Source organism: Artemia sp. Qi Xiang Cuo, chromosome 16 (genome assembly GCF_049724085.1).
Source record: "Artemia sp. Qi Xiang Cuo chromosome 16, ASM4972408v1, whole genome shotgun sequence".
NCBI lineage: Eukaryota > Metazoa > Arthropoda > Branchiopoda > Anostraca > Artemiidae > Artemia > Artemia sp. Qi Xiang Cuo.
Window position 1 is genome coordinate 31042354 of NC_142809.1, and position 22419 is coordinate 31064772.

Consider the following 22419-nt stretch of genomic DNA (forward strand, 5'->3'; position numbering starts at 1 on the left):
CCCCCCAGTCGATTATTGTATGAAACTTTTAAAATGTGATTCAAATGCTTATAGTCAATTTATTGATATATTAATTGGAACAAAGCAGAATCATATTGTGGATATACTTTTGAAAATATTTCCAATGGATTCAATGTAGATGGCTCCCTTCGTCATTCGAAAGAGGTAACGTTACAGAGTTACTCCTCTCCCCCATTCCTCCACCTTGAATTTATGGAGCGAAGAGGATCAGTTTCGTTTTAGCTGTGAGTGAGTTGACATCGGAAACCAAAAAATGTTCTATATATGTCCATTGTGCATGTACACTCTTGGCAGTTGGACTCAATGTGAAAATTGTACAATTATTGATGACTATAGTGAAAAGTGTAGATTATGTAATCCATGTAAATTACATAGAGGCTATGCAGTACCAATTAAAGGATGTAATTCATGTCTTGAGGAGGTGTGTGACTCACACCCTAGAGGACACCTCTGCTCCAATTGTCACAATGATAAATGTGATCAGTGGGAAAATACTTACCCCGCTATGATTGGAATGAATCCCAAACGTGATTTCAGTTTATTTCTACGAGATTGGTATCGTCGTGGAGTTAAATTATTCTGGGAAGAGGAATCTGGTCTACGATTCAACTGTTGGAGTAACAAGGCAATTTGGTTTCTATGTCATTGTTGTGATGACACTACCTACAATGACCATAAACCAAGTGATTTTTATTTGGCTGTGACCGAATGTGATTCACCATTTGAAAACATTTTATGTGATGTTGCCTCAAATAGACTGATTGAAACTCGTGAATTTCATGATATTAATGAAAATAGTATCATTGACTATACACAGAGATATGAAAAGAGTGAAGTTACATTGTACTGTAGAAAATTTGACCCTGACTTAGCATTCAATCAAGATCAATATACATTGAATCCAAATGATTTACCAACATTACTGGCTCACGATAGATGCCTATACACCGAAGATGAAGAAATCTAAAGTGAAGATTTAAAGAAATTGTTGTATATATATATGCATTTTATTAATAAACAAATTCACAAACATTTTTTAAGCACTTTACTCTTAGGGCACTGAAATCAATACCATATAGGTCTGAGAGGATATTTTCCACTAGAAAGTCATTCAGACGGGGATCGTTACTATAAATGTGGAGAAACTGCTTGTAAGTATAGCCAGGACATCGGAAAACAAAATATAGTAGTGCATGGAAGCCGCAGCTTTTAGTCGTTAGATCCTGCACTCTCTTTCGATTTTGAATAATAGTTTTCCCACTGCTCTCAATATAGTTGCTGATGTGAGGTGTGTAGAATGTATAGGGTAGACCAAGAGGATCAAAAAATTCAATCGTCTTCATTGATTGAAAGACACACAACCAATGACCTAACTACATAGTCGATGGGGTGACAATAGCTATAACTACAGTACTATTAGCATATTGAATTGTTCCATGAAAGTTAAAGTATAGACCATAGTAACAGCGCTTTGACATGTAGATATTCTTATTCAATGCACTGATAACTTAACCGGATTTCATAGTGCTAAGTCTAGAAGAACATTGCCTTCGGAAGTGATTTCCCAATAGGTTTCATATTGATTTACCAAAATTAGTGCAATACTCTCAGTCAATGGGTCGGCAAATGTACACTCTAAACGCACACTCCCCGTACGTACTATACTCATATCCTGTGTGCCAGACCTATCCAGAACAATGATACCATGTGTTTTAGCAAACATATCTTCGGTTATACCATTTTCAAATAGTTGTGAGTCATGGTCTAGGGTTTGCATGGTCAACTCGTACAATGTTCTATAGGATTTATCAAAAGATAGATTGGAGAGTGGGATACCGTTTACTTTGCACACAAGAGATGAAAGTCCAAACATCTCGAATTTATGTGGGTATTCAGTCCATGATCATATTGCACTGGCGCTTTTTACAAATTCCAACGCAAGTTTCGACGGGATTTCACCATTGATAAAGGATGAATCGGTGAAGGTGCGTGAGCCCATTGCAATATGACGCTGATTGGTGACTGTATGAGGAACAAGTAGTTTAATATTGTTGCCATTGGCTCTCAGTTTTTCCACGGCCAAAGCAACAGAACTCATGATCTGTTGTTTGCGTACATGAAGTATTGCCGAGGTGAGGGAGAGACTTACACCAGGATTGGCAGCAAGTTCTTTTCTCAATATGAAATTGGAGGGTGCAAGCGTTAGTTTTATATCCACTTTAACATTGGGCGGCAGCCATTGGGGTATATTAAATATTTCATGATATATTTTTCCAACTAGATGTAATTCACTAGTTGTAGCATTTTTATGTGCATCTGTACTATCAGTATTAGTAATATATTCATATCCATTGGAGGTGCCTCTCAATTCCTTGTATGACATGGGTGTCATCAGCATGAATTGCATATAGCTCGTATAATTTGAGAGATTGTTGCTTGTGCTCACCAGTGTGCCATTGATGTAGACAATAATTTGACGAAATAAATTATGTAGTATACAATTTTCAAAGGATATCCCTTCGGCCCGAATTGGCATTGTTTTATCAGTTTTCCGGACTTTCATTTGCAAATCTATACATGTTGAAGACATGTCCATAAAGTAGTCTTCATTGGACTAAATTTGAAAGTGAATATTATCGGAGAGGGGTTGTTGTGGATAAAATTGTTCATGGTATCCATGCTTGACACTCACATCAACATTTTCTGCATTGAATAGATTCATCGAGGCGGTGATTGAAGGTTGAGAATCCTTATGCGGTAGGTAGGACATTTTAGGAGAAGAAATCTAGTTTCGATCTGACAATTTTCTTCCTGGGGCTTCTGATTACACTACGTGTCGGCTTTTTCCTTCTTTTCTTTGACAAGAGGGATGATGTCTTTCGTTTCCGTCCTGAGTAGAGACTGATGAGTGATGCGTTGTTTCTTGACCTTTTTAAACCTTTACCATTTTGTTTTAATTTCTCGCCAAGGGTTTGTGCACTAGACCTAAGATTTTCCGAAGCACTTTTTTTAAAATCCTTGCCAGAGCCCCAATCGTATAGTGTAGAGGATGCAAAATCTGTCGCAGCCGGTACAAGATATTTTCTAGCCAGTGGTAGTGAAGAGCGAAAGAGCTTAGCAAACCAACTGCCAAGACCATAGCCAGACATTGACGAGCGACCCTTGTAATAGTCCATTCCATTGCCCTGTTGTCTTGGGCCAAGAGTATTAACATAGCAGTCAATATCAGGACAAGTGAATACCACTTTTTTCTTAGACATCTTGCTTTTGAACGATGGGTCGAAAATGGTAATTAATCATAGCCAAAACCGTTGAAATTGCTATGGGATCACCTAATTTAGTTTTTAGTGTTAACTGACAGATTTCCGAATAGAGCATGATTATAGAGATATATGGAAGATGCTTTACATTGTAGAGGTGAACATGTTCATGATTGGTTTTTCGTTCAAGAACTCGTAGGAGGGGAACATTTGAATTATCGACCAAAGATGTTTCCACAAATGAGGCATAGATAAATATACAAGTGTCCGTGGAGAACGCAGGCGGGTAGTCAGCAAAAATGAAATTAGTGTTTCCTGCACTTTTACCATTGATTATATTGAGCTTAAAGCCAAGAACATCCTTTAGATTATCATTGAGAATAACCTTTTCACTGGAAATAGGTGAACTAATGTAGATCTTACCCTCTTCCTTTGAATAGTTGAAATGAAAAGCTCCTTTTTTACGAGCGAAAATTCTTTTATTAATAGAACGACATAGATCGTTCATACAGGTGAGTTCCTCGTAGGGTAATTCAATATATGGATGATTCATCCAATTGATTTTTTGAATTTGTTCTTGATCACCTGTTGGTGGCGGCGGCTAATCATAGGGTCTAATTTTTATTTCATATTTACGATCTTTTCTCAGGATGTCATAGGTATTTTTGAGAATACAGTCGACAAGAGCCACTTCATACTTTCCGTCGAATTTGATGGTGGGGGAGAGTTTCGTCCAAAAATCACTTGTTTTATTCAGATCATTGTAGAGAGGATCAGAAACATTGGACATGAAAGTCACTTTGAAATCATTGGGCATTGTTAATATCTTCAGCACTGACCCAAGAATCAAAATCTGAGTTGTATCCTAACCAGCGAACAAGCAACTGTTTCTTACCCCTGTGAGTACGACTCTTTAATATCTTTTCAATTTGATAACTTTCAATAGTGTTTCTAACTTTTTGCAGTTCATATTCATAAAAACCGCCAAGAATCTCATCATCTTTGGTGTCTCGTAGCCGGTAGGTTATGGGTTCGGTGTCCAGAATTTTGGACACTTTAAAAAGTTCAGTGCTCCATAAATAATTCCCCTTTTCAAAAATATTGGTGGTTCTTTTAATTCGATCAGTATCACCAACATCGAATTTCTTCTTCTTTTTCTTCTCATTGCCATTGGAGTATTGCTTTAGAAAAGCATCAAATGTATTTTCAATGTAGTGAACATCCGTTGGTGTAGAGTTGGACAGAGATCGATGTGGTCGTTGATTATAAATCAACATGATTTTATCTAAGTCATGAATAAAAGCCGATGTATTTTTCAATGTGCAATATCTTGAAATTAATAGACGAATCGTTCTTATTAATCGTTCAGCCAATGCAGCCTTTATCGGACTCTGACTATGATAAAGTGTTGTATTATATTTCAATAAAACCTTTTGCACATGGGGATTAACAAATTCACTGCCACGGTCCGATTGAATTTTTCTATATGAATCCTGTTCGAGAATACTTTCAATGGCACGAGCAAATTCAACACCTCTCTTTGACCGCAGTGGAATGGCAGAGGCATAGCGACTAAAAATACTGATTGCCACCAGAATATATTTGTAGGGTGTATTGTGACGCCGTTGAACTGCGTCTAAAGTTAAAAGATCCGTTTGCATTATATGCAGAGGGAAAAAGGCTTTAGTTTGTCGATATTGTTTACTGCGAAGTCTCTGATTACGATGTAGTGTTTAACTCGGTTCATTTTCTAGATAATCTTTTGCTTTTTTCAATGTGGTGCCGGAGACTTTGGAAATCGTTTTGGGAGAACTTAAACTTCCCGCTTGACCAACATTTTCATAGATACCTTTCAAAACTTCAGCCATTTTGAACGTAAACATGTAGTGTAATGACCACTCCCCTTTTGCAAACTAGAGGATGAATTAATTCGTTTTCACTTTTGACTAGAAACCACAGGTGTTTTAAAATCAGTGACGCTGCTGCTGATAGTATTTTCAAATACTGAATCTTCTTCTTCTGTTGTTGGTGGTGTTGGAGGAGGAGGACTATATTCTCTTAGTTTCTTTAGAATTTGCTTATTGCCAATAAGACTTTTGGGAAAGTTTGATACACACAGAAAGGTGTATAGATTATTGTCAAAGGATAAGAGTCCTTTACGATTCGTCACCATATCACAAATTAAATCAACTAGATTATAACTTTTTCCCTGAATTATAATTTGTTTCCCTGTGCTCTCGACTTGAACTTGATGCTCACCACCAGTTTCCAGCATGAGATAAGATAATACTCTTTTACTCTGTTCACGATAGGAGAATGGCAATAGGTTTCCAATTTTTGTTACAATTGAATTCAATTCCTTCTCCTGTGAATGCGCAGAATCTTGAGGTGATGTTTCCTGTTTAGAGGGATCAGTGGCGGAGGTGGTGGCAGGTCTCTCACGATAAGGTTTATGTTTGTCCACACGTCGCAATGCATCTTGAAGTAAAAGCAGTTTTTTGTCATCGGCAATATTCTCATCGTTAATGAATTTGCTTAGATTGTCTTCAAAATGTTCGATGGGCGAGAGGACAAGTTCAAATGGTGTCAATTTATATGGTTTTGCCATTCTCACTAGAGAAAACTGTTTACAAGTCCTGCAATTATCGGTAGTAAAAGTGTGAAGAAGCTACCACCTGCTTGAAGGAGTCGTTTTCTTTTAAATTTTTTCCCTTGTTTTTACAATCCCAGACACGGACAGTGGAACGGGGTTGCGTTGTCTGTTGTCTAACACCTTCTGGCAGTTGAACATTGCCCTCGGTTAAATTTAAACAAAGTTCAGATATTAGATTAATGAAATCTTTGTCAACCCCATGTTTGAGCATGGCCTTCCTAAGCAAGGGTTTTGAAGTGCTTAAAACGGAAAACAGATGCCGTTGTTTGTGTAGTTTCTTCAGTGTCATAATGGCAACTAATAGCCTTTTCTACTGTTCACCGGAAGATATACTGTAATTTCATTGTCGAATATGTTAGTGACTACACGTAGATACTCGGGCATGCTCTGATTAATATCCAGAAAAATGTAACCGTAGGGCTTGCTAGTCGCCTGAGTTTATGCTGACAACAGAAATTTTGGGGCGCCGGGGTATATCTCCTTATTGAGAGTTATGAGTGAGCTAGAATCACGAACAACTCGATAGATAGTATAGACGGTGCAATTCAAAGCAAGGGTTCGCATACATTTGCTCTGATGAAACAGATTGTGTAGAACCAGGGTAACGGAAATGTGTTCATGGTGGGAGCGAACGGTGAACAGTTGTAGCATTTCCTGTGAGAACTGTTCAATGGATTCAGCCAAATCATCAATAATCAACCACGAGTTCGAGTCAATACTATTGAAAACATCAAGTCCCCGTATGAATTGTATTGGTATGGTTGTGGCAATAGCTTTTATTTTATCACAGGACTCCTGCCAAATACTATAGCGATAGTAGATTTTTTTCAGCTTCTTCAAAAACATTTTTTCGCAATTTTGAATTATATTAGATAAAAGTGTTGTTTTCCCCGACATTGAGGGACCACATAGAAACGATCTGAAAGGTGTTTTAAATTAATACATGTTGCTGTTGACAACAGTTGGACTGCAAATAACTATAAATCATATGTGTCCAATGAATAAGTAGTAATTTTCCCATAGATCTATCTATTCAAGAACGACAACAAAAATATTTCATGGCAGCATTTATTACAGCAATATGAAAACAAATATTTGTTCAACATGAACAATGAAAACACTTGTTCAACAAGAACCTGACAAAATTTCATGTTCAACATGAAAACTCTATTTGTTCAACATGAACAACGATAACACTTTATAAATAAACACTTTTTGTACATCAATAACACTTTTCTTTACAACACTTTTTGTCCATCTACAGCACTTATTGTCTTTAAAAACACTTTTCTGTACAGCAATTTTCTGTCCATCAACAACAACACTTATTGTAAACTCAAACACATTTCTGTACAAAAAAAAACAAACACTTTTCTATACAACAACGACAAAAAAAAACAGAAAACACACTTTAAAATCACGGGATAGCACAGTTGAACACATTACGGTGAATTTAAAGGTGTGGGTCCCCCCCCCCATCCCCCGGGGGCCGCGGGGCCGAAGGCCGGCCGGCCGCGGGTGGGACCCCCCCCCTGGGTGGCTGCGGGAAGGGCCCCCCCCCTCCCCCGGGAACCGCGGGGCTGAAAAAACACTACAATAGTTGTCCGGTCACTGCGACTGCTGCTACAGGTTAGTGGTTAGTTAAGGTTGGGTTAGGTTAGTGGTTGGGTTAGTGGTGGTGGTTAGATGAACAGTTGAGTTAAGGTGGTTAGATTGGGTCAGGTTAATAATTTATGAACAGGTTGGTGGTGGTTAGTTGGTTAGTGGTTAGTTGGTTAGTCAGATTAGGTTAGGTTAATTTATCCAGACCAAGTTGATTATTATAGTCTGTGTAGTCAATTCGATTAGAAATAAGGTAGTGACCCTGGGGTCCAACACTCATACCATATTCGAGCAGAGAGATTTATTTAGATATGCACGAAAGCGCAGACTTTTCCACTCTCACAGCAACATTTTTATATTTTAGAGAGCGACTTGAAAGAACTTGTTCTTTTGGCCCTAGGATACTTTTCATACAGTCTCTATACATACTCTTTTTGAAATTGCTCTTTACAAAATGTTTAGGCACCCCTTTACACGCCTTCTTGTCATCCCCACTATGAGTTTCAACGCACTAGACTTTGGGGCCCGGGAACACCCCCCGGGATATTAAATCAATCCCCATCTCTGATTTTAATATTAATAGTTGGTTTGAGGCTTGACGTTTCACCAGCTCGGGGTAGAGTGATGGATTCTAGTTGGTGTAATCCATCCGCGAGCTGATGTGTTCCCCCTTTTCTAAATCACCCAATAAATCTTCGGTCCAATTTACATTTAACATCATATAATATGTATCACCATATTAAAATTGAACCTCCCACTCCCGTGGCCATTGCACATTGGAAAAATTGTAAAAGAACGACAAAATGAGATTTTTTGAAATTTCTAGTACTGAACTGCCGCTTGCAATATTCTTGTTCAGTACCACATTTCGCTTTCGCCTGTGTAGAAGAACCATTCGAGTCTCTATGCTCGTGAACGATGTAAAATTGGGGTCGGCAATAATTCTTGCACACTCTAGAGGGTCAGTCAAGACGTCGCAGCGAGATCTATTACGAACGCTTTCACACATTTTGCCAAACGCTGAATTTAGAATGAGCTTATACATTTCCTTCTCCACCTTTGAATTTGCCTTAGAGCGTTTACCGACAAAGGTGTCGATACACGTTTTCAAATAGGGTCACTGATTGAACTGCAGGACCCTGTGTATTTTAGTGATCTTGAAACCGTTGCTCACCATCCAGTGCAAAAGCAAATGGTGAACAACGATATTCTCTTTAAGGTCCAAATCAGCAATCAGTTTCTGTTTGGAGGGAGTCCAATGCATCCCCAAAGCCTCAACCAATGAACGATTGTAGGGGCTCAGAGAGTCCCTGCTCACGGGCCGATTGATAAAGGTAAAGACAAAATCTTTGACTGAGTCGTGAAGCGCCAGCGGAATGTGACCGTCAACTTCAAAGAACCATCCTTGTGGCCCATTGTCCTCAACGGTGGTAATGTCGGGGAACTCACAAGGATTCTCAACCCATGGATAGTTCCCACACGGCAAAGAGTAGTGTGACATTGCCGAGGGGTACAATGAGTTCAAATGCAAGAACACTGCCTTTGACTTTACACCGGTGCTGTTTGGTCCGCTCGGATCGGTTGACAATAACCGGTCCCCATGAAAAACATACCCCCCCCCCTCATTGAACGCTCTACAAAAAGGTGCTGATCTACATCGGTGATTAGGCCTATTTCCTCCCTGATAATTTTTAAAATTAAATCCATCACTAAATGGGGTGTGGAAAAATAATAGCCTATATCTAACCCAAACTCTGAATAGATTTGGTCTGTGTTCTTACAGACTATATCCAACAGAGTTAGAACGTCACTGGCCAAGTACAGTCTACAATAATCCCACCCATTTTTACAATCCCCCTTGGACCACACCTTCTTGGCAAACTCATACTCCTCGGCTGTGCATTCACTGTTGGTCAGTGAATTGTAAAAAGCTTCAATTGGAGGTACTTTCAGCTCACTTAAGCGTGCGCCAGAACAGTAATACTTGTATGCGTATATACCTTTGCAGGTCAACAGGTCATACATTTCACTGTCTGGAAAGTGCTGTTTAAGCAAGGGAAAGCTATCAAAATTGTCGCTTTTTTGCACTTGAACCAATTGACTCAATGCCTGGGGAAAAAAAATAAAGGAATCTAAAAACCTGATTTTATTCCAGCACGTATGCCCATTATCCACTGCCTGCCATTTCAGTTGGAGTAGCAACAACTTCTCAGCCGATTTGGGGATAATGTTATAGGCAAATCAACTTTTAACCCATGGAAAATCTACTCCCCCTCCCTTCCTCTGCATACGTGCCCGGGCCGGTAAAATAAATTTTAAGTCATAATTAGAGTTGTTAATGAAAACTGGGATAAAAAACTGCTGGCTAACATTTAAATTAAACGATTGATGCGCTACCCCCCTAAAATTACTACCCCCCGAGGATATTTCCCGCCACAAGTGATTATGATCTCTGACTTTCCCCCTCCCCCCACTTTTCCCGTTAGCACCCTTATCCCCCTCAACAAACACTCCTGTACAAGCCCCACATATTTTTTGATTTTTAATCGCGCGGCAATCCTCTGCAGACAACATCAATGGATAATGCGTATTTCTAAAGCGAGAAATAGCACCATTAGCCGTGCCAATCAGTTTAGTCAGTGCCTTGACCATGCACTCGGGCCCCTCATCCAATGTTTCTACGATTTCTAACAACTGCATGGTGTTAGAACTGTCTCTTTGTGCGTGGGCATAGGAAACTGCAATAGCCTGATGTTCTTTGACTCGGTTTGTAAATTGGGGGTCATTCACCTCCACCAGCTTAGCTTCACAGTCCAAAGATATTTTGTTGCACTGCAGAAGGGTGTTCTGGAAATTTTTGAATCGTAGAATGGTCCCATTCCCTGAAACCGTTTCCACTGTCTGATAGCCGTGGCGACTAAAATGCTTCATATGACCCCGTAGTTTCTTTATCACTACGGAATTGTGACAGGCATGTTGGACAGTCGAAACGTACCCCTAGATCCCTACCACCCCCCAGAACTCTACTAATGTCAGTAATCGGATTAAAATGGCCAATTGAATTGGCAGGGTCATTAGGTGGTGTGTATAACAACCAAACCCAGTGTCTGACCAAATCAATTGACGGGCCCCTTACGGGGAAAACCACCCCCTTCTTTTTAGAACGAACCCCATCTTCAAATTCAGTTTCATACTGAACCACAGTAACGCCGATATTTAAGTGGGCATTAGCACTTTCAAAAATATCAATGGATCGTAGCGTTACTGGGTATTTCCCCTCTAAACAAGAAAAATCTACAGTGGGGAAATCGGACCCGTCCTTCCCATGTACAGCCCAATTGTCTAAATTCGTCTTGGTAGCGTCATCTGCTAGAGGCTGAAATGCTGATATAAGGAAAGCATTTCGGAAACATTTTTGACCTGTTTCAAAACAGATATTCTGGACACCGTGACAACCTACGAGATCTGGATTATAATTTAATTCAACTGCCCTCCCTTCCCCCGGCCCCCCTCGTAAAATAAAATCTTTATTTAATTTACAAATATTAACACTTAAATTTTCAACAAAAAGAACTAGAGATCCACTCCCATTTTCATTAAAGTTCTCAAGATGCGTTATAATTTGATCGACCCAATCCATGAAAGCACCTTCAAAATTTTCCAAATTCGAATAAACCAAACGCATCTCGGAATGTACATAATGATAATAAACCTCGCTTTTACCCTCATTTAAATAGAACGCTTTTAAAACAATAGAGACCTTCATTTTTTCCCTCCCCCAAAACCGAATTTGGATCTCCAGAAGTGTATAAATTTTATCTATATAGTGGTGCACAATTTCTACGGGGTCAAAAACAAATTTTCACCCCATTCGTGTATTAAAAGGGTCACCAAATGTTACAGTGTAAACAACTATTGCAGTTAAAATTATGTTGATTACTTGAAAATCGGGACCGGGTGTACCCCCTCCCACGCGTGTATATTAACCCCTCCCCCAAGTTGTTCAACAATATCTTGCAAACGTTCCCATGTAGTTGTTCGTAGTTGACTAGTGTAATCAGTGGGGTGAAGGTTCCCTGTTACGTCACGGTTAAAATCCTCTAAAAGATACAATGTATTTAGAATTAGCACAGGTAAGCCCCCCTACTCAACTGTGCAATTATCTAAATTAAAAAAATTAGTTAAAAAATAATTAATATTTCCAGCTATTTCATTAACTACACCTTGCCAAGACATTTCATTTTCACGATACTCCAAACATGCATCGTCTTCCTCTTCTTCACTGGATGGTGAATATGTGACCAATGCAATCTATAAATGAAAAAATAGCTTATTTTCAAAGTGTTCAAATCATCCCCTACTGCTTTTAAAAATTTTGATTATTATTGCTTAATAAAATTTGGTTAATTCAACTGAAAGTTCCAAATTAAGACAATCAAAGATATGACATAGATGGCAACAATTTGTTCCTTTATTTTCAAAGTGTTCAATTTTTTTTTTTTCGTGGTGTTGCACCGCAGTGCTTCCCACAGCGCATCCCTGTGGCGCGTCTCGGGCCTACAGCGCTTCCCGGAAATCTTCTCGGGCCCACATCGCATCCTGTGGCGCTTCCCCGACCTGCAGCGCTTCTCGGTCCCATATCATATCTTATATTAGTATAAGATATTTACAATCTAAAACGTCACATGACATAGAAGGCGACAATTTGATATTGTTCAAATAATCTCTCCAAATAAAATTTCATATAAATACTCTTTATCTGCTCTGGGAAAAAAAAAATAAAACAACAAAAACATGATTTGAAAAGGATAGCCATCTCCTCTCATGATACACAACTCATTCAGATATAAAGTCGTTTTTTAAGAAATTTGTAGAAACAAGATTAACCTTTCGTTTATATCACGATAGAAATTACCTAACCTTACTTAGACCAGAATATAGAGCATTTTTTTTTGGCTTCACTAATCTAATTTAGCAAAAGGGTGAATGCATGCACTTGACATGATTCAAAGGGAGAACATTATATTTCCTTTGAGGAGAAAAAATCTTTCAATATCCCGCTGAGATATACTTTTACGCAGTGTTCGAAAATGGTGCATGTAGAAATGGCCTATAAAAGTTGGAAGAAATTGATAGATATTTCCATGTGATAGGTAGGAAAAAAATGCTTACATTTGCAAAGTCCGAGGGCAGTATTTGAATGCCCGAAGGCCCCGGTTGTGTGTGTGGGAGGGCGGGCGGGGCGGCAGCGCTATGTTCTTGCGCAGCTGGGCCAGCAATGTCATGGGCTTGGGGAGTTGGAGCAGCGTGGCTCACCATCATGTGAGCAGTCATCCACTCTCTTTTTAGCTTTCTACATGACTGCATAGGGGCTGGCACTGATGGGGCTGCCACACCCTCTCTTGCTCTCTTAGCGGGTGGCGGCGATGGACATTCTTCATAATTGGCCTTAAAAAGAAGAGAAAAAAGTTAGTATTGAAATAATTTGCCCCTTTTTACAGAAAGAAAGTTAGTATCCTCATCCCCCTAGCCATAATTTTGTCTAGAAAGCATTTATCACTAAGAAGCCCCCTCCCCCTTAAACCCACAAGCAAAGCAAAAAGTAAAATTTACGAGAAATGCTCCTATTTTTACCATGGTGAGAAAAAATTAAATATACAACTTGTGAGAAATCGAACCCGAAAAGCATAGAACTTCTATTTTTACCATTTACAAAATAAATCCCTTCCCCCTCTCCCCCATATAAACACTGAGTACTCAAAATGAAAAACAAATACTATATGAAACTATTTATCATAAGCAACACCTGATCCCTCTTGCAATTTATAAGATTTACCCTATCGCTAATTCAACTGGAGAAAAAAAAGTGTCTTTCTGTGAAACCTACAAAAGCTTAATCCCCTGGTTTCGTAGATACCGGATGACCACTGACAGGATGTGATAATTAACCCATATTTAAATCTTTGCGGAACCGATAAAAGATAGGGTGACGGCTTAAAATATTAATAGCTGACAGAAGTCAGTTGTCACTTTAGATAGAAATAAAGAAAGAATAAATTTATCGAAAAAAAAGAGAAATATTTCTATTAGCAAGAATTATACCTGTAAAAACAGAGTGGGGGTGGGAGGGGTGTTCGGTTTATTTAATAAAAAGAAAATATTTTATGTGTCCTAGTGAGTATAAAGTGGGCTTGGGGGTGAGGTGTGGGGGGGGCGAGGGTACGTACCTAAATATACTAGAGGGTGACCAATGAAAATAATTTTAGTTTGAAAATAAAAAATGAAAATGAACTTACATGGTAAATTGAAGTTGCCAAGGCTTCAAGTTCATCAATATCATTCATTGTTGCTTCTATTGTGTCACAATACTTTCTGATAATTTAATCACATTGCATGCCCGTTATATATGAAATCTCAAGGGCGAATTGTTATGTAATGGGGAAAATCATATGTAAGCACGTCTCTGATTGGCTGAGAAGGAGGATGTATCCGACTCGCTTATTGGCTGAAATGGATGCATGTACTTCCGGTTTCCTATTCCAGGACACCTTGACATTCATCCCTAGCATGCACTTGTCCAAAACAACAATAATAAATAAATCCCTCAGGCCTAAAGATTAAACAAACCATAATGTTTCTTAATTCCCCCTTCGTGAACCAATAATTCCCCCTAGCGATTATGTAAATCAATTTCTCAGGTTAGGCTAGCCAAACAACAATGAAGCCATGTTTGTTTCTTAATTCCCCCTTCGTGAATCCATAATTTCCCCTAGCGATTATGTAAATCAATTTCTCAGGTTAGGCTAGCCAAACAACAATGAAGCCATGTTTGTTTCTTAATTCCCCCTTCGTGAATCAATAATTTCCCCTAGCGATTATGTAAATCAATTTCTCAGGTTAGGCTAGCCAAACAACAATGAAGACATGTTTGTTTCTTAATTCCCCCTTCGTGAACCAATAATTCCACCATCGATTATGTAAATCACTCCAATGTCATTACACCTGGACAAACAACAGCAAATAAATCGACCTTGAAGGAAGAAAACCATAAACCACGTGGTGGGCGTGAGAGTTTTAAAAAAAAGTGTCCGGATCGGGATTCGAAGGGGTATTGTGGGCGTGGGGCTGGTACCCCCCTTTCTACTCACAAGTAGTCATATGTGAAGTTTCAAAAGTGATCGGAGGGCAACTAGTACCCCCACACCCTCTTTTACGTAAATGTATCCGATGAAACTTTGGAGATGGTCATTTTGTTCAAAATATTCCAAACATCAGTTAACAAAAACTCAAAGGTCAACTCAACCCTCAGAGCCTGCGAAGGTAAGTGTTATAAGTTATGTCTCGGGGGCATAACTAACATTAACCGGAGGAGAACTATCCCCCCATGCCCCAATTTTCCCTAAATATATCTAATCAATTTTTGAAGATAGCTGTTTTGTTCGAAATAGTACAAAGATCATATAACAATGCCTCCGAAGTAAACAAAAAAAAAACAAAGCCCAGGGCAGGGATTATAAGTTATGCCCGGGGCATATAAGTTTTTTATGGAATGGGTTGTTGTGTGAACTTTGGAGGAGGCTTATTTGATTGTAGATTGAATGTTTTAATTTCGTCTTTAAGAGTCAAAAGTGATCGGAGGGAAACAAGCCTCCCCCACACCCTATTTTTCCCAAATGCATCTCATTAAAATTTTGAGATAGGCATTATGTTCAAAATAGTCCAAAGATCATATAATAATACCTTCGGGGTTGATTTAACCCCTCAAAGCCAGGGGAAAGGGTTATAAGTTGTATCCCAAGGTTATATTAGGATATTATGGAAAGGGTGGTCGTTTAAACTTTAGAGAAGGCTCATTTAATTGGAAATCGAAAATTGTAGTTCTCTATTCAAGAGTCAAAAGTTATAGGAGGGTAATTGTCCCCCCCCCCCTCATCCCACATTTTTCCAAATACGTCCGATCAATATTTTGAAATTAGCATTTGCTCAAAATTGTCAAAAGATCAAAAACAGTGCCTTTGGGGTTGACACAGCCCCTCAGAGCCTGAGGGCAATGGTTTTAAAGTATGCCCCGGGTACATATAACGTTTCTATGTAATGGGTGGCGTATAGAATTTGGAAGAGGTTCATTTGATTGGAAATTGAAAGTTTAGTTGTTTTTATAAGTGTCAAAAGTGATCGTAGGGCAATAAGCCCCCCCCCCCCCACACCTTCTTTTCTCCAAATGCATCTGATTGATATTTTATTATAACCATCTTGCTCAAAAAAGTCAGTAGTAGTATGGCCATAGGTGGTCTGGACTCTAAATCCTTATTTGCGAGCTAAGGATTGCCTATATTTGTGTCATTGATCTACTTACAAAATCATACTACGAGAGATACAGCATTAGCATAATCCAGCCGGCATTTTATTTACATATTCCTGTCTGGACATGATTAACAAGGTAATTCACTGAATAAGAGGAATAACCTACATATTCCTCTCTGGACATGATTAACAAAATAATTCATGAATGAGAGGAATGTAGACAGGCCAAGGCCCAGGGTGTTTTTTTCACAGTTAAAAAAGTTTGGAAGAATAGAAAGATAAGTCTGCAAACCAAGATTAGATTATTAGTAACTATAATGATGACAGTGGTCAAATATGACTCTGAAGTATGGGCACTCCGAATAGCGGATGAAGATTTGCTAGATGTTTTCCAGATAAATTGTTTACGGATTTTTCTGGGTACCCAGCTGACTGACCATATTTCAAAAAGTTGGCTGTACAAAAATGTGGTTCCATCCCCCTTTCTAGGGCTATGATGAAAGAAAGGTTGAATTGGCTAAGGCAGGTTGTGCCGATGAAGAATGACAGATTGCCGAGGATTTTCTTTGTTTGGCCAACCATCTAGGGCTAAACGGAAAGCAGGTCGTCCTCGTCTGGGGTGGGAGGACATCATAAATAAAAATTAAAAGGAAATGGGAACTTCCTGGGAGGGTGTAAAAAGGGAGGCTTCGAATAGATTGCGATGGAGGAGGAGCATGCGTAGCTGTGTTGGAAGCGGACGGCTTGGTGCTTCAATAAGTTGTTAGCAGTAGTAGTAGTAGTAGTAGTATAGAAATGACCTACAGACTTATGTCAGGGCATGATTAACATATATTCAACCTTGGAGTGGTAGAATTGACGTAATCAGAGGAATGAGCATTTCAGTAAATAATTTTATTTGATTTCAAATTGAAATTTATGATATAGTATTGAACTTTACTTAACTGCATCTATAACATAGGTTTAGTGTAAACGCTTATATCATCACATTCATGGGAATCAGTGCTTATATCAACGGTCCTTTTAGAAGGAACTTGTGGTCATTCATGTCTCACCCTTCAAGGAGCCCAATACCTCTCTCCCATCTATCTGCCCCTTTTTTGTATTTATTTTTTTTGAAGTTTAATGTGGTTTAGCTGTAATTTATTTCATTTTTTTACTTAAAAATTTTGTCAGGTCTTACTGACACAAAATATACTTAAAATAAAAAAAACACACTTGTGATATTCGTGAAATACGATATGAAGATGATATAGATATGTGAGTCGTAAATTTTCCCACATGAAAAATACTTTGATTGTTTTTTTTGTTTGAAGTCACATTTTTTTTCTTTTTTTTTACTTACAATTTTTTGAGACTTCGGTTAGTCATTGAAAGTTCCTAGTTTATTGTATGTTTTTAAACAGTATATGTTTTTAACAGATAAACACATATCATATTAAAAAAATGTGAAGATGAAACATTCCAAGAAAGTGTATGCAGACGATAAAGTTAGACCAGCTTTATGCTACTGCTAGTGGTAACACGTTACCTGTTGATAGATAATACCACCATCTTTCTGGTATTAGCATTCAAAAGAAAGCAAAGGGAAAAAGAAACACCTACTGCTGAACTCATATCATAATGCATATCTTGTCTATGTGCCAAAGCTGCAAACTATGCAAAAATAATGTGGTAATAGACAGTGAAATCAAAAGCAAAACATAACGGGAATCGGCAGACAATATCAACAAGGAATTTAAAGACGTATTGATGAAAATCAAAGCACATGTGAATATTATGACTACCATTGATTGCATACCAACAGATACAATCAATGAACCCAATCATGCCCAAGATGAAATATATGATGCGATTGTAATTGATACCACATTAAAACTCCTGTATGACCCCAAAAAGGAACAAGTGCCATGCCAAGAGAAAACGTAATGAATTATTTTCTGAAATAGATTCAAAGCATTCAGTTTTACATAATCACACTACTACCAGATCACAAGGGGTATACTAGAACCTGAAATCGATGAATTAAGTTTTTACCAAAGTTTGAGAGAGATGAATCAGATTCTTTTTAGATAACTTCATTTCAAATAACTTCATTCAAGTTACAAATAATGACATTTCAACTAACTTAAAATAATATTTCCAAAAAACCTATTTCATATATTTCAGACTCTAGTATATCACTTGTGAGTTGGTAATAGTGCCTGTGTCTGACTGAACCTTGATAAATTACCACTTCACATGTCTCTAACTCTAAAAAGAATCCAACTCCTTTCTCTCAGACTTAGGTAAAAACCTAATTCTCTTATTTCAGACTCTAGTACCACTTGTAAGCGGGTAGCAGTGTATTTGTCTGACTGAATCTTGATAAATTCCCACTTCATATGTCTCTAAGTCTAAAAAGAATCCGATTATCTCCCAGACTTTAGTAAAAACCTAATTCATCTATTTCAGACTGTAGTATCCCACTTGTAAGTTGGTAGTAGTTTGTGTGTGTGAATCTTGCTGAATTCCCTCTACTTATGTCTCTAACTCTTAAAAGAATCCGATTCATCGCTCTCAGACTTTGGTAAAAACCTAATTCACCTATTTCAGACTCTAGTATTCTGTACGTGAGCTCATAGTAGTGTCTGTGTCTGATTGAATCTTGATAAATTTTCACTTCAAATATCTCTAACTCTAAACAGAATCCGATCATCTCTCTCAGATCTTGGTAAAATCCTTTTTCACTTATTTCATACTCTAGCATACTACTTGTGAGCTGATAGTAGAGTCTGTGTCAGACTGAATCTTGATAATTTCCCACTTGTTATGTCTCTAACTCTAAAATAATCCGATGCATCTCTCTCACCCTTTGATAAAAAAAAAAGACCAAGTTGATCTATTGCAAGCTCTAGCATACCCCTTGTGAGCCGATTGGGGTGTCTGTGTTTGACTGAATCTTGATACATTCTCATATTATATGTCTCTGACTCTAAGAAGAATACAATTCATCCCTCTCAGACTTTGGTAAGAACCTAATTTTTCTGTTTAAGATTCTATTATACCACTTGCGAGCTGGTAGTAATTTCTGTGTCCGACTGATTCTTGATAAATTCCTACTTTATTCGTCTCCATCTCTAAAAAGAATTCAATTCATCTCTCTCAGATTCTGATAGAAACCTAATTCACCTGTTTCAGACTCTAGTATACCAGTTTTGAGCTGATAGTAATGTCTGTGTTTGACTGAATTCTTATAAATCCTACTTCATATGTCTCCAACTCTAAAAAGAATCCAGTTCATCTCTCTCAGGCTTTGGTAAAAACTTAATTCGCTTATTTCAGGCTCAGTCTGTATCTGACTGAATCTTGATAAATTCTCACTTCATATGTCACTAAATATAAAAAGAATCCAATTCATTTCTCTCATATGTTTGTAAAAGCCTAATTCACCTGTTCCATGCTCTAGTATAACAGTTGTGAGCTGATAGTTGTGTGTGTGTATAACTGAATCTTGATCTGAATATGTCATCTGAATATGTCAATGCTACTATTTGCAGACGACATTATATTACTGGCAAAGACAAAGAATGACTTACAGACTCCTCCATGAAAAATATTTGCAAGAGAAGAAACTAGAGGTGAATGTCACGAAATCCCAAATCATGATTTTTATCAGCCTTTGTCGAAATGGAAAATGGACGAGTCATATTACAAAAATGGCACAGAAAGGAAGAAATGCATTATTTGGCATGTATAGCAGTACACAAACATCAGAAATGAGTGAATTAAGCCTCGACAAATATATATTTAATACTAGAATTATGGCTATCCTACATTACGGATCAGAAATATGGGGGTATCAGCCGGCTAAGCAACTAGAAACCCTTCGACTTCAGTATTATATACAAGGTTTTGGCTTACAGAATACAACACATACGCTAGTAATAAAGGCTGATCTTTGTTCATTTAATCTGAAATTTAAAGGATGCGCCCAAATCATCAAATTTTGGTTAAGACTCCTCAAACTTCCCGAGACTAGACTTGATCAATCGACATATGAAGATCATCTCCTTCAGTGTAACTAAACATCAAGGGCAGCAGCGCAAATCAAAAAGATATTAGATGATAATGGATTTTCAAGTTCATGGGAGAAGGGAAAAGGACCAGAAGATAATGAAAAGTTCTTTCAAGGAATTTATTGCGAGACTTGAAGACCAAGAAGCGCAACTATGTCAATCAACTGTGGATAAATCTCCGAATCTTATTTTGTAGAGAAGTAAAAGATAATTTTTGGACAGGAGTTTTATTTTAAGCTGGGATTGCCCATTAAATATCAGCGGATTTGGATTCAAGATTTAAGCTAATTGTTTTCCAATTTATGGTACGAAAGTAAGGAAAATGAGGGAAGGTGCGGAGGCCGGGTGTAGTTGCTTGAGATGTGGGGGAAATGATTATGGGTTGGGCCATTTCCTCCTCCGGTGTAAGCAGCTTTCTTATTTAAGAAGGGGATCAATTATCCAAGAAGGCAAAGAGAGGCTGCTTTGTGGGTTAATGAGGTCTAGGTCTCCCCGTTATCTTGTGGCAGTAGGAAATTTTGTATTGAAGGGAAGGATGTCAAATGGAATGTAATTTTTCTTTAGTATTTTTCTTTTTTGTATATGGCTTTAAAAGGCTCTTTAATACTGGTTATTATTATTATTATTATTATGATAATATATATATATATATATATATATATATATATATATATATATATATATATATATATATATATATATATATATATATATATATATATATATATATATATATATATATATATATATATATATATATATATATATATATATATATTTGTTGGTTGAGCGATAAGCTTTCGACCTATCCCCGTAAAATTCCAGATTGCAAAAGGAACATCGATGATATCCCCGGATACCCCACTATACCATTCGACGACAACCCCAGCACGCCCACGGACACGATGTATGACACCGAAAAATATGACGAAATTTGGATTTTGGCATGTAGGGACTCTAAACCAGCTGACAAAACTTTAACAAGTACTCAGAGAGATGAAGAAGTATAAGCTAGATCTCGTTGCTCTGAGCTAAGTTAGGTGGATTGGATCTGGACAAGAACAAACAGGAGAGTGTTACTCGCTATTTTCAAGGGGAAATGAATCCCGGGACCAGGCTGGAGCTGAGATAAGGCTGTCTGACCAGGCCACTAAAGCACTAGTTGAGTGGAAGCCAGTCAGTGAAGGGTGCTTTCTTGCAAGATTTGTAACCACCCATCTGAAAATTTGAATCATTGCCTGTTATGCTCCCACGAATTATGCAGACGATACTGATAAGGAGTCATTCTACCAAGCTCTTCAGTCATTGAAATCAGAAGTCCCATCACATGACCTACTTTGTGTGTTTGGGGACTTCAATGCAAAAGTCAGAGCAGAAAGAGACTACTGTCCGCAAGTGCTTGGGAAATATTGTCTTGGTGAAATTAACGAAAATGGAGCCCTCCTGTTAGATTATCCTCTGAGTAATGATCTTATGGTCGGCACAACTCAGTTTGAACATATAATCATACACAATCTCGCCAGACGGCCATGGATCTTGCCAGACGGCAGGACGAAGAACCAAACAGATCATCTTCTAATTTCAAGGAGATGGCGGACACGTCTTCTGGACGTACGTGGCTTCAGAGGGGCAGATGCCCAGTCGGGCCACAGCAAAATTGAAAGTCACACCGAAAAATTGAATCCTGCGAAGCTTTATGATGTGGATAAGTTACATGTTCGAGGAACCAGAAGAAACTTTTGTATGGAGTTGAAGAACTCATTTGCTTTGCTTGAAATAGAAAACTGCACAGACAGTCCGGAAACAGCATGGCTAAAAATGAAGACAACATACAATCAAGTTGCTGAGGATGTGCGCGGCTATAAGAAGAAACTGAAAGAGAGATAGATATAAAAAAAAACTTGGATACTAATATATAAGCACAATGACTTGAGAGAGCAAATTTTCTCTGCTGGTGGCGACAGACTTTCGGTCTTCGCAAATGTCCTGTGTAGAATGAAGGACAAAGAAATCAAGAAATCGGTAAAAGCTGACAAGCGGAGATCTGTAGAACAGAAGGCTTGGCTAGCAGAGGAAGCCGCTAGAAAAGGCGATTCCAAAACAGTTTACAGGCTCACAAATGAAATGCTAGGAAATACTTCTTTTGTAATATTTCTTCAAAATTTTCAAAAATTTCTTCGAAATTTTGTAATATTTCAAAAAGAAATACTTCTTTTGCATAATTTGTGCAAACCAAACAAACCCCTTGTGAACCTATTTTTATCATCTAAGTCCTACCATGTAGGATCTTATTTCTGATGCAACCTGGTAGTTTATACTGGATTTGCTTAAGAAATACGTCTTTTGCATAATTTGTTTTGATATTGGATGAGCAAGAGGTGTTGCTGGAATTTCATTCCAGTCTCCAGTTCATATTTCATGAAGGGGTCAAATTAATATAAAGTTCATCTATTTTAAAACCAGAAGTAGATTAAATGAAGTTGATATTTATATAGGCTACGATATTTCATTTTTAAGGAGA

The 22419-nt window shown here is 38.0% G+C and overlaps 1 protein-coding gene across 1 annotated transcript in view; it reads left to right on the forward strand.

Moving 5' to 3' along the window:
* LOC148942779 (guanine deaminase-like) overlaps positions 1 to 22419 on the forward strand; it is a 123670-nt gene that overhangs the window by 33957 nt on the left and 67294 nt on the right. The window lies entirely within an intron of this gene.